Genomic DNA, 15,135 nt, shown 5'->3' on the forward strand with positions numbered 1-15,135 from the left:
TAGGTGAATGGAGGTTAATAAGGCATGTCTCCAAAGATATAAGGGTAGATTAGTAAGCTCATCATGGACCTACCATATCTAATAGGATCTTCTTCCTCCTTTCGGATATCCCATTAAGCTGAGGTGTTTTGGGAGGAGTCCATTGAGAGACTATACCATTATCTTTAAGATATTCTAAAAATTTTTGACTAAGATATTCACCTCCTCGATCAGATCGAAGAACCTTAATGGGTTTACCAGTTTATTTTTCTACTTCACTTCTGAATTCTTTGAACTTTTCAAAAGTTTCAGACTTGTGTTTCATCAGATATATGTACCCATATCTAGACAGATCATCATAAAGATAATGAAGTAGCTATAACCATCCTTGATTTGCACATCAAATGGCCCACACACATCAGTATGTACTAGGGCAAGTAGCTCAGTGGCCCTTTTCCCATGTCCTACAAGGGGTAACTTAGCCATTTTTTCTTGAAGATAAGATTCACAAGCTGGATACGACTCTAGATTAAGAGAGCTAAGGATCCCATCCTTTTTCAGTTTGTTTATCCTGTCCTCTCCAATATGACCTAGTCTATAATGCCATAAGTACTTCTAGTTAATTTCATCTCGAGTCTCTTTTGACCTATGACACTCACTATTTGCTCATTTAAATTTACATTCGCATCAACATGCAAGTGATATAGACTGTCGATTAAAAGATCTTATGCAATCAATTTATTTCATAAATAAATAGAACAAAAATTTTTATTGAAACTAATTTCAAAATCTTCCTGTGCTAGCACAGATATAAAAATCAAATTTTGATTAGCTACAAAAATAAAATAACAATCTTTAAATCTAATATAAAATCAGATGGTAATCAAAGAGGATAAGTGCCAACAACCTCTGCAGCAACTTTTGCTCTATTACCGACCTGAAGGATCATGTCACCTTCCCTCAATATCTTACTTTCTATTAGATCCTGCATTGAAGTACATATATAGCACTCGAATCAGAGTCTGATATCCAACTAGAAGTAGAAAAAATCATAAGGTTAGATTCAATTACGAGCATACCTTCCGAAGGTTTATCATCCTTTTTGGTCTTTAGACTCTCCAGATAGAATGGATAGTTTCTACTCCAATGGCCTTCAGCATTACAGTGGAAATACTTTCCCTTTGCTTCAGCCTTTTTAGGAATATCTTTTTTTGGCTTGCTCTCTTTCTTCTGCTTCTTAGCAGATTTAGTCTTTTTCTTATCAGTAGACTTTCTCTTGAAAGAAGTTCATTCCACAGTGAGAACAATGTCCCTTGAACTCTTCAAGATTCCTTCCATAGTGACCAACATGTTGATCAGTTCGAGTATAGTGCAATCGAGTTTGTTCATATAAAAATTTATAATAAATTGACTATATAAACTCGTAAGAGATTAAAGGATCAAATCCATCTATAATTCCTTTTGCATATCAAGCTCGAGCTTCTCAAGCTCCTCAACATCCTTGATTACTGTCATACAGTGCTCATAGACTGACTATCCTTCGTGCATCTTCAAATGAAGAGTCTCTTGGATACTTCAAAAATGCAGTATGGCTCTGCTCACCATACAACTCTTGCAGGTGAGTGATCGTAGCCCTGACAGTGGGCATATGCTCATGCTGGCTTTGCAACTCATTTCACATAGATGCCAGCACATAGCACTTGACCTGACTATCTTCATCCATTCACTTTTCAAAAGTAGCTCTTTGCTCAGCAGTAGGATGATTTGGTAACCCTATGGATTCTTGATCGAGAATATGATCTATTTTTTTTGAGGTCAGGACAATCTTGAGATTTCTGAGCCAGTCTTTGTAATTAGTTTTGATCAAATGAATAGTTTTAAGGATACAGGCTAGAGGGTTTAAGGCTGACATTGTTTAACTACGAGAGTAGAGATTCAAGTAAGACTTTTGCACTTTAATGTTATATTTGCTTCTAGAGACTTTAAGATGCAAACAATGACTCTCACTAATTTTTCAGATCCCTCCACTCCTTGGGTGGGAAACAAAAATTTTAATGCGATAAAAAGATCTTAGTGGGTGCTGTGGTCCCACTGATGCCATGCACCTCACCTAATAGTTATTGGTAATATGTACATAGATGTGTGGACAACTTTTTGCCCAGATACTTCTCTAAGCATGTTGCAGCGACTTGATCTCTAAGTCATGTGGACTCACCTAACAGTTATTGACCACACTCTTTAGTTAAGTCTAACCCACTATTCATAAGCAGGTGCAAGACTATCATTGGATCCCTCACCTAATAGTTATTGGGCCCAACCCCATCCTTACCCAGGAGCAACACTTTGCTAATAGAGTGGTTATATATTTTCAGTGCAACTGAACCATGGTAACCAGTCGAGAATAATCAACACCAGTAGCACGTCCGTACATCTACAATGATGGAAGACCTATAGATTTAATATTTATGGGGAGGTTTAGATTTAGGTCTCATCTAGTCAGTCATCATATGATCGATCTAATTGGTATGGGCTAAATCAAAATGCCAAGCAATCTTATTGAAGACTCAATCTTCCAAATTGGCCAGGTAAGTCGAGATCAGTGGGGGTTTCTCCATTGCTTTCCTTAGACACTAATAAATTGATCAGATCAGCTAACAGAACCAATTAAGTAACCACATCTTAATTACTTGCTTGAGATATCAATAGGTCAATTGGTCCAAATAGGTTAACTCAAGCAAATTAGACTCAAGCCATTGAGCCAAATTAGATCCTTAGATTAATCGATTCTACATATGAGATTCAATCAATTTGATCAATAATAATTGTATGATTATTTAACTTAACTGATCTAATCATAATCAATATTTGACTCATTTAATCAGTTACTTAATCGAATTAGACCCATAATGTTCATATCAAAAATTTTAGATGCAAACTAATTACATGATCTAATTTTTGATTTTTTTCATAACCAAAATCCTCATGCACAAACACAAATTTTAGATTCTAAAATTAAATTTCAAATCTAAATTTTTTGCATGAAAGATAAGTTTTAAATCATAAAATAATTTTTAAATTTAACATACAAATATATATCTCATATATGCATGTAAAATTTAGATCTAAATAAAATTTAGATCAATACATGATATCATATATCTCATATATGAATCTTGAATCAGATCATATTAAATTTTAGATTTATGCATATATCTACATATCATATGAACAAGAACTAGAAACTATTCTAGATCAAAATTCAGATCTACGCATGCTTTAACATATCAACTATATATTTTAAATAAATTAAATTTTAGATTTAAAATATTTATCTATAAATCTCATGTATCAAGAAAAAATCAGATTTTAAAACTGATAGGGTCAAGATGCTGTTGTTAGGACACCGTGACTATCAATCAAATTCTGACTTCAAAAAAAATTAAAAATATATAAAAAGTAGTGAGTCAGATCAAATCCATAGAGAAGATAGAATTTTGATTTAAAATCTTTAATTTTATAAAAAAATAAAATTTTAGAGAAAGTAATTTAAGTCAGAAAATAAAAATTAAAAGTATAAAAATAAATTGGATACTAAGATCTACTAACTAGATCCTAGCATCCACTTGCAATAAAAATAAATAACAAAAATTTAAAAAGCATAAAAATAAATTGGTATTAAGATCTACTAATTAGATCCTAGTATCTACTACAAAAAATAAAAGATAGAAATTTAAAGTACAAAAAAATAAATTTTGCATTAATTGAAATTAAAATTCAAGTATAAAAAATTTAAAAAATAATAATAAAATAAGATAAAAATAAAATTGTAATAAAGATCTAAAGTTGACAATCCAAGCCTCGTCAGAAAGATGGTTGATGTCTCTCCATCATCCGTCGTACTCAGTAGAGCGAACCGACTTCTCTCCTTCTTTTCTTTGGGTCCCTAAAGCTATTTAATTTTTTTTCTATTTTTTTCTATACTTTCTACTCAATTTTTCTACTCCTAAAGTTTATTCTGGACTTTCTATTTATAGATAATTTTTCATAATTTTTTGGTAGGAAAAGGAGTCCTAAAATCTTTAGAAATCATATTAATCCTCTTAGGAATATTCGTGATCAACGGATCTGGATTGGACCGCTCAGATCTATCCAAAAATCAGCCTTTTACTCCTTATCAAGGTCGAATTTGATTCTAACCGTCCGATCATGCAATTTAAATCCTTAACACAGTCGGGAGTGTCCTCAACTATTCGATCGCATGATGGATTACTTCTAGGCCGTCGGATCACACAAAAAGAATCCTCTTATAAACTGACAATGAACAGCAACTGTTGGATCTAAGTCAGTTTGAATCTCAGCCGTTGGATCCATCCAGGATCTTTCTCTCACTGTGAACCATGCATGTGGATCGTGTAACTATTCTCGTGGACCGCACCCTGACTCTGTGGACCGACCGACCGGTCCACCGTATACCGAAGGCTATTTTTTTATTTTTTAGGGTATTTTAGCTCCGTTTTAGCTCTGATTTTTACCTGAAAAATTAGAAAAAATATGCATTAAATTTCTCAAAAATTTTTCTTTATTTTGATGTTTAAATTATTCAATTAAATTAATATTTATTTTTTTATAAATATATCTAATTTCATTTTTTTTTTAAAATCACTTATTTTTAAAAAAAATTCAATAAATTCATGATATTAGGATTTTTAAGAAGATGTTAGCACCATAAATTATCAAAAATACCTACAATAAATATAAAAATATACTACTTATCATACTCTCAAACTTGAACTTTGCTCATCCTCGAGTAAAAAAAGAATTTAGAATTAAGTATCGTTTAACTTAAAATTTTAAATTTCACCAAATAATTTTCTAAAGGATCACTAATGTTCAGTAGAGTATGAATGAGGTATGTCATTGGGATATTAATACTAGTCAATATGAGAGTTAAACTAAGAAAACTAAATATTTTTTGAATTTTTTCAAATTATCCCTACCTTTATCTCCAAATCATTCACCATCATATGGACAAGTATATTGTTACTTCCGTCCTTCATTTATTGATTGATTTTTTTCTCTCTCTTTTTTTTTTAAATATTATACTACTATTGAGTGTCTTAACCCTTTAAGCTTTCTGTTTGATCCATGTAGTGAGTTTTCAGTCAATGACTCCCAAATCAGATGGCTTTAGGATACTAGGTATAAAATATCCCTCGAACCTACTTGCTCGAATCAAATAGGCTACGAGTTAAAACTAGCTTTACAACAAAGCTTCTTTGTCTTTCATACCTTTTGATGTGAAACTCAATGCTTGCTTAGGCAAAGAGGCCTGGTTACTCAGCATGAAGTACTTGAAAACTTTTTTTTTTTAAACATATGAAGAAACGTATAGTTACTTTACACAAGCCCATAAGAAGTAAACTCTTCTTTGATGCTGGTAGAAAAATTTAGAAATACTCAAAAAAAACTATTTAAGTTCTAAACTTAATTCTTTATTGAGTTTTCTTAATACTTGATCCCTCAATATCTCACAAACTCTCTGATCTGTACATCAAATTTTTTATAAAAATATTTGGTTTAACTTGTTCTTAAGTATAATCAGATGCTTAAATACTAAATACTAACTTACTTGAGGACTTAAAAAAAAAAAAATTATTCTCCCTCCCAACTTAATCAACATTGTCCTCAATGGAGTAGGAAAAATGAATGGTGCATGTAAAGAGAAAGAAAAGGAGAGATATCATCTGATTCAGAAGTCTTTTCAAAATTGATTCTCCCCCCAAACTTAGCCAAGATTATTTTCAGATCCCTACAAAAGACACAAAGCAAGACTCGATTATCCTAAACAAAATGCAAAAGAAAGCAAAAGCAAAAGCAAAAATTGAAAACTTGAAAACTGGGTTGCCTCCCAAAAAGTGTTAAGTTTACCGTTTTCAGTCAGACCATGCTGATTCTCTCACCTATCTCGTGTCAAATATTGGATTGATAAATTTTAATAGTTTTGGATTGCCAATCTCAAGAAGATGGCCTTTGATAAATTTTAATATTTTATTATCAAAAAGTGTTTCACATCCCCATTGTTAATTGTAGTAAGATAATTTTCAGATCCTTGTTTGTTGAGAATTTCTCCTATTTGTTCTTCTAAAATGCTCATGAATTGAGTTTTTAGGTTAGAAATTGAGTTTGAAGTGATGGGTACTGAAAGGGTGTCTTTTGATTCTAAACATGTATTCTCAGATGTGACCAAGGGCAATTTCAGATCTGAAGGAGGTAATTTTAAAGTGGAAGAACCGACTTCTAGGGCTGAAGAAAATATAACTTTTGGTGGATATATCTCGGGTAGCTCATCAGCTTTGTTCTCGTAATCACTTAGATCAATATTAATACTGGGATCAGGTTCTTCTATTAGGCTAGTCTTAGTACTAATATCCTCTTCTAAATTCTCTTTTTGGCTAGCATCAGTACTAGCCCACTCACCTGGACTTGATATGAGTCCTTAAGAATTTTATCTTTTGTAATCTCAGAGATTACTATATCAATTTCAAATTGAGGATTCTTAGGTGAGATATTGGATTGATGACTTGATCCAGGTAGTTAGTGGATGGGTGGGTCATTTTCAAAATTTGATATTGGTTCATTTGGCAATTGACCTAGTTCTCTCCTCATGGTAGACTCAGTTAATTGATCTATTTTGCTTTTAACCAGACGAGAGATTGCTGTTAGGTCATGATCAATTGTTGTAGTTGGTTTAATCTATCATCAGCTAGATTAGTCTATTGAGGAGGTGGGTATGACGGCTGATTTTGATATAATGGCTGGATAGATTGACTGGACTGACGTCTATTGTAGGCATAATTCTGGTATGGAGACCTACTCTGAAAGTTTTGCAAAGAAAGAATTTGGGTCTGAGCCTGAGTCTGTTGGGGTCTCCAAGAAAAATTAGGATGTTCCTCCAATCTTGGTTATGTGTTAGAGAATGGATTATTGACAGGTTTTGGAGTAATCTTGGATAGCTTGAACTTATTCTTGAATGAAAGATGAAAACTGTGTAGCCATGAGATATTCGCTCACATGATGGGCCAGGCTAGCACAGATAGAACAAATCTCTTGATAATTAGGTGGTGGTGTGTATTGTGTAGGAGATTGTTGACCTAATGCTAGGAACTGATCAAATTTTTGGATAAGAAGGTTGACTTTATCTAATCTTTGGGCTATTAGGTTCATATCGGCCTTAGGACTAGAGTCTGTTTGCTTGATCTCAAAAATTCCTGCCTGCTTTTGGTGAGGGATTGATCTTTCGTAGGAAGATAATGAAGCATGATTGATTGAATTTTCACTCAAGTTTTAAATAAAGTGTAGGCTTCATCCTCACTTTTACTCATAAATGCATCCCCACAAGATGCATCTACCATCTATCTATATTGGTCACCTAAACCCTCACAAAAAGCTTGAACAATTTGCCACTTAGATAGACCATGGTGTGGGCATTTTCTAAGAAATTTCTTCAGTCTCTCCCATGCTTCATGAATTTGTTCTCCTAGAAGCTGAGCAAATCCAGTGATGGCTCACCTTATGGTGTTGGTTCGACCTATGGAATAAAATTTCTTAAGAAAATCATGCTGCATTTTAGCCCAGTTTGGATTGATCTCCCTATTGTGCCAAGCCAATACTTGGCTTTGTCTTTAAGTGAGAAGGAGAATAAGGTCAATCTAAGTGCATCATCAGTAAAATTTTGAATTTTCATCATGGAACAAATTTCTAAGAACTCGTCCAGATGCTTGTAAGGATCTTCATTAGTATTTCCATAGAAAGATGGGAGCATCTGGATTGTGGTCGACTTGATCTCATAGTGGCTTGCAGGGATATCAGGTAAGTGGATACAAGTGATGGATTATAGGTGGAAGGAATAAAATATTCCTTCATCTGTCTAGGTGGTTCTCTAGGATCTCCAGCCATCTAATTTTCAGGTTTAATATGAATCAACCGTTCAATCTCAAGATTGGGTTCAACTAGATCAGGATAGAGAGATTTTCTACTTTGCATATACTAGTGCAAACCCTAATGTATGATTCAAGTTTTGTTTTTGTTTCATTTTTTTTCTTTTCTTTTTTTTTAAGAGAAAAAGGAGAGAGAAGAAAGAAAGAGCCGTAGACCTAGATACGTAAGGTGGAAAGAATTAGTTGTGGTTTAGTGTTCATTATAATCAAGTTAGCAAATAATTAAACCTAGACACCTATGGGTTTCTTAGACCTAACAGTTTGATGTAGAGTGGCTTATCTTAAATGCAAATTAGATTTGTTCTCACTTCCTTCAACTAGCCAAGTAAGAGGTGGGATCAAGGGGTCCTCCTGTTGCTTGCCTTAGACACCAATTGAATTGGTCAGGTAAGCTAATAGAACCAATTAAATAACCACAAATCCACTTAGGCTGAGCCTTTATAACCTCTAGCCTTAGACATCAGTTTCAGGAGTGAGTCCGGACTTACTTTGCACTTGACTTGACCACAATACTCAGAATTGAACTCGATTAATACTAGGAGCCAATGTCTACTTGATTTTAGTTAGGCTAGGGTTAATGTAGGATGCTGGTTGGTTGTTTTTGGGCCAAAGAAGGGTGATGAAATCTCCACCTTATCTTATTATGGGTGTTGCCCTTAAATTGATTTGAGATGAATATCCACAACCAATTTCAAACAAGAGGTTCTATACAACTAAATTAGATGTATGAAACTAATAAAACTTGAAAGCTTGCCTTGTCTCTAGCGATCATCAAAAATAAATCTACAATGATGAATGCTCCTAAAAATTAAGTTTCTACTCTTGTCATATAATTTTTATTAGATTTATGTGGATGAATTTTAGGTTAATTAAAAAAATAATAATTAATACTAAAAAAAAATAGTTAAGGCTACGGTTAGGATTGATCTCACCAACTTGGAAGCTTTCTATCCTCTTTTTTTTGAATTTTTGAATTTTTTTCTGTAAAAAGATAAAAAAAGTTAGTAAGCAATAGTTATAAAAAAATTAAAGAAATCAAATATTAAAATTGGTGCCTTCCCTGGCAATGGCGCCAAAAATTTGATAGGGTTAAGATGCTGTCGTTAGGACACCGTGATTATCAATCAAATTTTGACTTCAATAAAAATTAAAAATATGTAAAAGTAGTGAGTCGGATCAAATCCACAAAAAAGGTAAGATTTTGATTTAAATCTTTGATTTTATAAAAAAAAATAAAATTTTGAAGAAAATAAAATTTTGAAGAAAATAATTTAAGTCAAAAAATAAAAATTAAAAGTATAAAAAATAAATCAGGTACTAAGATCTACTAATTAGATCCTAGAATCTACTTACAATAAAAATAAATAATAAAATTTAAAAAGTATAAAAATAAATTGATACTAAGATCTACTAATTAGATCCTAGTATCTACGTGTAAAAAATAAAAGACAAGAATTTAAAGTATAGGAAAATAAATTTTGCATTAATTAAAATTAAAATTTAAGTACAAAAAATTTAAAAGAAATAATAAAATAAAATAAAAATAAAACTATAATAAAAATCTAAAGTTGATCAGCTAAGCCTCATCAAGAAGATGGTTGATGACCTCTCCATCTTTCATCATACTCCGTAGAGCGAACTGGCTTCTCTATTTCTTTTCTTTGGATCTCTAAAGCTATTTAATTTTTTTTATTTTTTTCTATACTTTCTACTCAATTTTTTTGCTCTTAAAATTTATTTTTGGACCTCCTATTTATAGATAAATTTTTCATAATTTTTTGGTAGGAAAAGGAGTCCTAAAACCCTTAAAAATCATATTAATCTCTTTAGAAATATTTCTGACCGTCGGATCTGGATTGGACCGCTCAAATCTGTCCAAAAATCAGTCTTTTACTCCTTATCATGGTCGAATTTGATTCTGACTATTCGATTGCATAATTTAAATCCTTAACACAGTCAGGAGCATCCTCAGCCATCCGATCGTATGATGGATCACTTCTGGCCGTCGGATCGCGCAAAAAAAATCCTCTTATAAACAGCAATGAACAGCAACCATTGGATCTATGTCGAATTGAATCTCAGCCATTGGATCACATCCAGGATCTTTCTCTCACTGTGAACCATGCCTGTGGACCGCATAACTATTCTCGTGGATCGTGTCCTGGCTCTGTGGACCGATCGATCGGTCTACCGTATACTGAAGGCTATTTTCTTTATTTTTTAGGATATTTTAGCTTTGTTTTTGCTCTAATTTTTACCTGAAAAATTAGAAAAGATATGTATTAAATTTTTCAAAAATTTCTCTTCATTTTGATGTTTAAATTACTTAATTAAATTAACATATATTTTTTTATAAATATATCTAATTTCATATTTTTTCAAAATCACTTATTTTTTAAGAAAATTCAATAAATTCTTGAAATTAGGATTTTTAAGAAGATGTTAGCACCATAAATTATCAAAAATATCTACAATAAATATAAAAATATACCACTTATTAGAAACTCCTTTCAAAATATGTATGTCAATTCCATGCATATGAAATCCGTGGCTCTAATACCACTGTTGGAATTTTTATATCGGGGCATGCATGTATGTTTTAAAATTTTTATTTTTTAAATATCATAATAAAATAGTATATTAAAATATTTTTAATCTATATCATGCATGCATAAACATAAACCACAAAGATCTACTTCATATGCTAAAATTGTACATATCCTAAAATTTAATATGTGATCGAATCACATACCTGTTTCATAATTTTTTTTCTTCAAATCTGAATCTGAAAAAGAAGAGACTCTCTCTTAGCCATGCAAGTATCCGATCTCTATGGGTATCCACTTGGAATCAGCCTAGAGCAGTCTTCTTCAAATTGAATTTTTTTTTCTAAGAAAATTCAGCCTGCGAATCTGAACGAAGTCTGGATCGTGATCAACTCTTGGATCCTTTCCTTGATCTTCTTCTTCTCTTACTTTGCTTCCTTAGATTATGCTGCTACCATGTAGTGGAAACTAGTACACAAGGGATGTCCAACAGCCCTTGGGTGTGGAAGAGAGAGGATGCCCAAAAGGGATGGGGCATTTGGATGTCTAAGGGAGAAGAGAGGGAGAGAGGAAGAGAGAAAGAGAGGGCATGGGGCTCTCCTTGGTGGGCGTGGGGAAGCTAGTTTGAGTGTCTAGGGCTTAGAGAAGATCCTTTTAAATAGGCATAAGATTTGAATCCTATTCAAAACTAAATAAGCTCTTAATACAAGTCCTACTTGCATTAGGAAACCTATTAGGTGCCTACTCTTGGAGCCTTTGCGCCCACTAAATCACACCCCAAAGGACACCCCATATAGGATCCATAAGCTCTCTAAAGATGGAACATGCCTAATTTGATCAAATCAAGTGGTGCCCCATCAAAACTATCAAAGAAATAAATTAAGGATTTGTACCCTTAATTTATTTGATCTAAAATTTTAGGCACCCAATAAATTTAATTCATTTAGGTTATCAATAGATAATTAAATTTGAATTATCTTATCAAATAAAAAATCAAATATAAAGAGAAAATTGGGTCCAATCATGTGCTAGAAAGATAACCTTGAACTCAATAGGGTTTCTCTAAACCAATTGAGATTTCACAAGCCCAATTGCTTATTCCAGATCTAATCTCTTTATTATGTGACCCCATAGATTTAATTTATCTGGTAGTGAGACATACAATGATCTTTATCAAAGTATCATTGAAATTCTTTTCAATAGATCGGAATAATTCAACTCTAACTCATCGAGGATTGTCGATCCTGAACAATCCTAGTGAGCTCTTACAATCCACTAGTAACACCTAGTAGTATGTAGTGACAATCTAGTAAAATTAAAAATAAACCTCAAGATGTAGTTAACGTGTAATTCAGTCCCTCTATCATGAGTCCCGATTCATGGATAAATCGTCAAACCTCAACATCAGTCATATGATAGATTCAATCAGCTCAAGTCCAATTATGATTTTTATAGAATTTTTTTTCATCAATCACACTGATGTGGCCACAGACTCTTGGACTTAGCCTCTCAAATCCTATAGGACTACTCCTCTCTATCAAGGTCGATAGATCCCATCTTGATGCATACCCTACTTCTATAGTGGATCAACTATCACCAACATCTACTACAAGGGCTCATTGAGATCCATGTTTATGTGTCAGTCAAACTTCAGTAGCCTCACTGCAAGCAATAGTACCATCTCAGGTCAAAAGACCATTCACACAACTCAGCATCGAGACAATCACTGATGATCGAATAGAAATTCAAGTGATCTCTCGTATGGTCATGCTCGATATTAGTTTTCTCTAACAACTATCTGCACTCATCACTTAGTGTCTCTATACTGTAGACTAAAGACTCATCTATCCTAAAGGAAGTGATTTATACATCGGTCTATCCGGATTGATCACCATCCTCATGATAATACTATGATCAAAAGTATTTAAAAATTAATTATATGTCTCTAATTCTCAACACTTTGAGAATATGTATAAAAAAAAATTAATTTCATGGATGATTCAAGGATACATCACACTTGAATAAAAAATAAACTTACCTTTTTATTGATCAAATCAATGTATTAAGTATAAAATTATTCTAGATTTTTTACAATATGTCAGTCATATTGGCTTCTAGGACATACATGTAATACGAGGATTCTCTCTACCATATCTCTCAGAAGCGACGATCATCGATCCGTACTCAGGTATCGAGTTCTGAACTCAGATAGGTGTAGATTTGATCTATCATTTACATCTATGCATGTAGATTTTATCATATGATTATTTTAGATTTTATATGCAACATATCTTGTCATAGATCCTAGAGTAGGTTGATTTGATGATTAGATTATATGCATATTAGATTAATTTGATTAATCTAGTTGACTTTCACTATAATTTATTCAAAAAAATTTTGAAATACATGCACGAAATCGTCTGCATTTCCAACAGTGGTATCAGAGTTAGGTTCATTATGACATATTATATGTATATATTAAATTTAAATTTAATTTTAATTTTATTTAAATCTGATATGTGATATTTTGATCTAAATTTGATTAATGATTGATCACACAAAGTGATATAAAGTTGTCCTGCTCTGGGGTTTACCCCTTAAATGAAAAGATTATCCTAGTTTATACTGATCTTTGATAAAATCTGATTTTATATATTGCATGTGATATTTTTGATCTGATTTAGATGTTATCTAAGATTATGATCAGATCTAATATAATTTAGATTAGATCTAAATTCAAACATATATGATATGTGATTAGATTAGATGATCCGATTACTAAGTACTTGGATTTGGTTGATCACCAGATCATCCCGTCATAGGAGCAAGAAGGGTTTAAAGATCCTCTCTTCCCATTCGATGAGGTACTCTTATGGCAGAGAGGGGTGCAATGTGATTAGATCCCATGAAGAAGAATGTGAAAGGAATAACTTATTTTTTCTATAAAACTCTAGACCTTAAAATCCTAGGTCTATTGTATGTGATACAAAGTTATATGAAAAATAAAATATCTAATCCATATGATTAAAATTATTTTAATTATAAAAAAATAAAATTTTAAATCATAAAATATTTAGATGTGATCTAAAAGATGTTTATGATTGATTTTATTTTAGTATTATGTAAGATTTTTCAGATCTAAAACTCTTTGAATCATACTCGCACAATTATTGAATCGATCCAATTTTAAACTGAGTTGATCTAGTCCCATTATGTAGCTTACTCAATGTTGATTGAGTCAATCTAATTTCAAAATAAAAAATTTTTGCATAAAATTTGTTGTAAATTGTTTACAAAATGAAAAGGTTGAAATTGTTTCAAATCTAAAGCTAAACCCATATTGATATTGAAACTTAATTAAGAATTAAGTGTTGGATTGATTAGATCTAGAATTATGATTTAAGATCTAATGACATTGCATAAAATATGAGAGCATGGGTTAGCTCAAATCAGATCCTTTTAATTGGGTTAGACCTAAGGTTAGAATCAAAGAGTTAATGGATAAAATAGAAAAATTGATTAAATCTAAGCCAATGTTGAATTAGATTAAATCAGAATTTTTCTAAAATCAATACAATAGTTGTAGATGGTCAAGTCCATATCTTTGATTAGATCAAATAGACTTTGATTGTGGTTCAATGATTGAACTCGAATAATTAGGTTGGTCAAATTGAAACTAATTAATCAATTAGTGTCTAAGATAAGTTTGGCATTTAGATCAGTGATTTATAATTGAGAGCGGCTTATCTGACCATTTCGATGGTGTCTAAAGCAAGCTTAGCAGACCCTTCCACCAATCTCACTTATCTGACCAATTTGATGAATTATATTTTGATTAGATCGCTAAGTGATTCGAGTTAGGACATGCTATTAAGGTTGATCAGTGTGAATGATCTAGGTGCCATTTCAACCAATATGATCTTAATCCAATTCAATAACTTGATGAAGTCAGTGGAAGGATTGTGGTTTACTGGTTGATCTCTTCTCTCTTCTCTAAATTGATTAAATCCTCTAAATTATTAGGTCCTTAAAATAAGCTGGTTATAGTGATAACTAGATCATAGCCTCCCATTAAGATGAATGGTAATGGTCCATAATTTTTGATTAACATTGCAGGCATCATCCGTCTAATGTTCTTGCTGAATGATAGAATTATCATTTATCATATGATGACTCTATTATACTATTTGATGATGGTTGGGTTGATCGAGCCATACTCGAACCTAATCATTCATTAGTTAGAATCACTGAGTAGGTTCATGTTAATGGTTTGACCTAATCAAAATTTTCAGTGGAGGCCCGTTGCTTACTGAAATAAAATCTGAGGTTAAATTAATTACTAAAAGTTGTTTGGAGAAATAATTAGTTAAGAACCTATTCATAGGTGCATATGGATTGACCGAGCCATCCTTGAGCTTATATGCAGTCTATGTAGATTCTAGTACCCACTAAAAGATTAGGGTAATTCTCCGAATTGGAGGTAGAGGCTATCAATTCGTATAAGATAGTGAGAGAACTTTTAGACTAAAGTCCAAGTCATTAGGCTTAGTCAATTCATAAATATATAGGTCTTGTATTTTTTTTTCAATTATAGCTAAATGTCAGTTGCTCCA

General features: G+C 32.2%; 1 non-coding gene across 1 annotated transcript; it reads left to right on the top strand.

The window, feature by feature from the left end:
• Positions 1–7,449: 7,449 nt before the first annotated feature.
• Positions 7,450–7,558, top strand: LOC140851324 (small nucleolar RNA R71). The gene has a single exon (XR_012134075.1). It is a non-coding gene; the product is annotated as a small nucleolar RNA R71 (small nucleolar RNA).
• The last annotated feature ends 7,577 nt before the right edge of the window (positions 7,559–15,135 follow it).

Source organism: Elaeis guineensis, chromosome 8, assembly GCF_000442705.2.
Source record: "Elaeis guineensis isolate ETL-2024a chromosome 8, EG11, whole genome shotgun sequence".
Lineage (NCBI taxonomy): Eukaryota > Viridiplantae > Streptophyta > Magnoliopsida > Arecales > Arecaceae > Elaeis > Elaeis guineensis.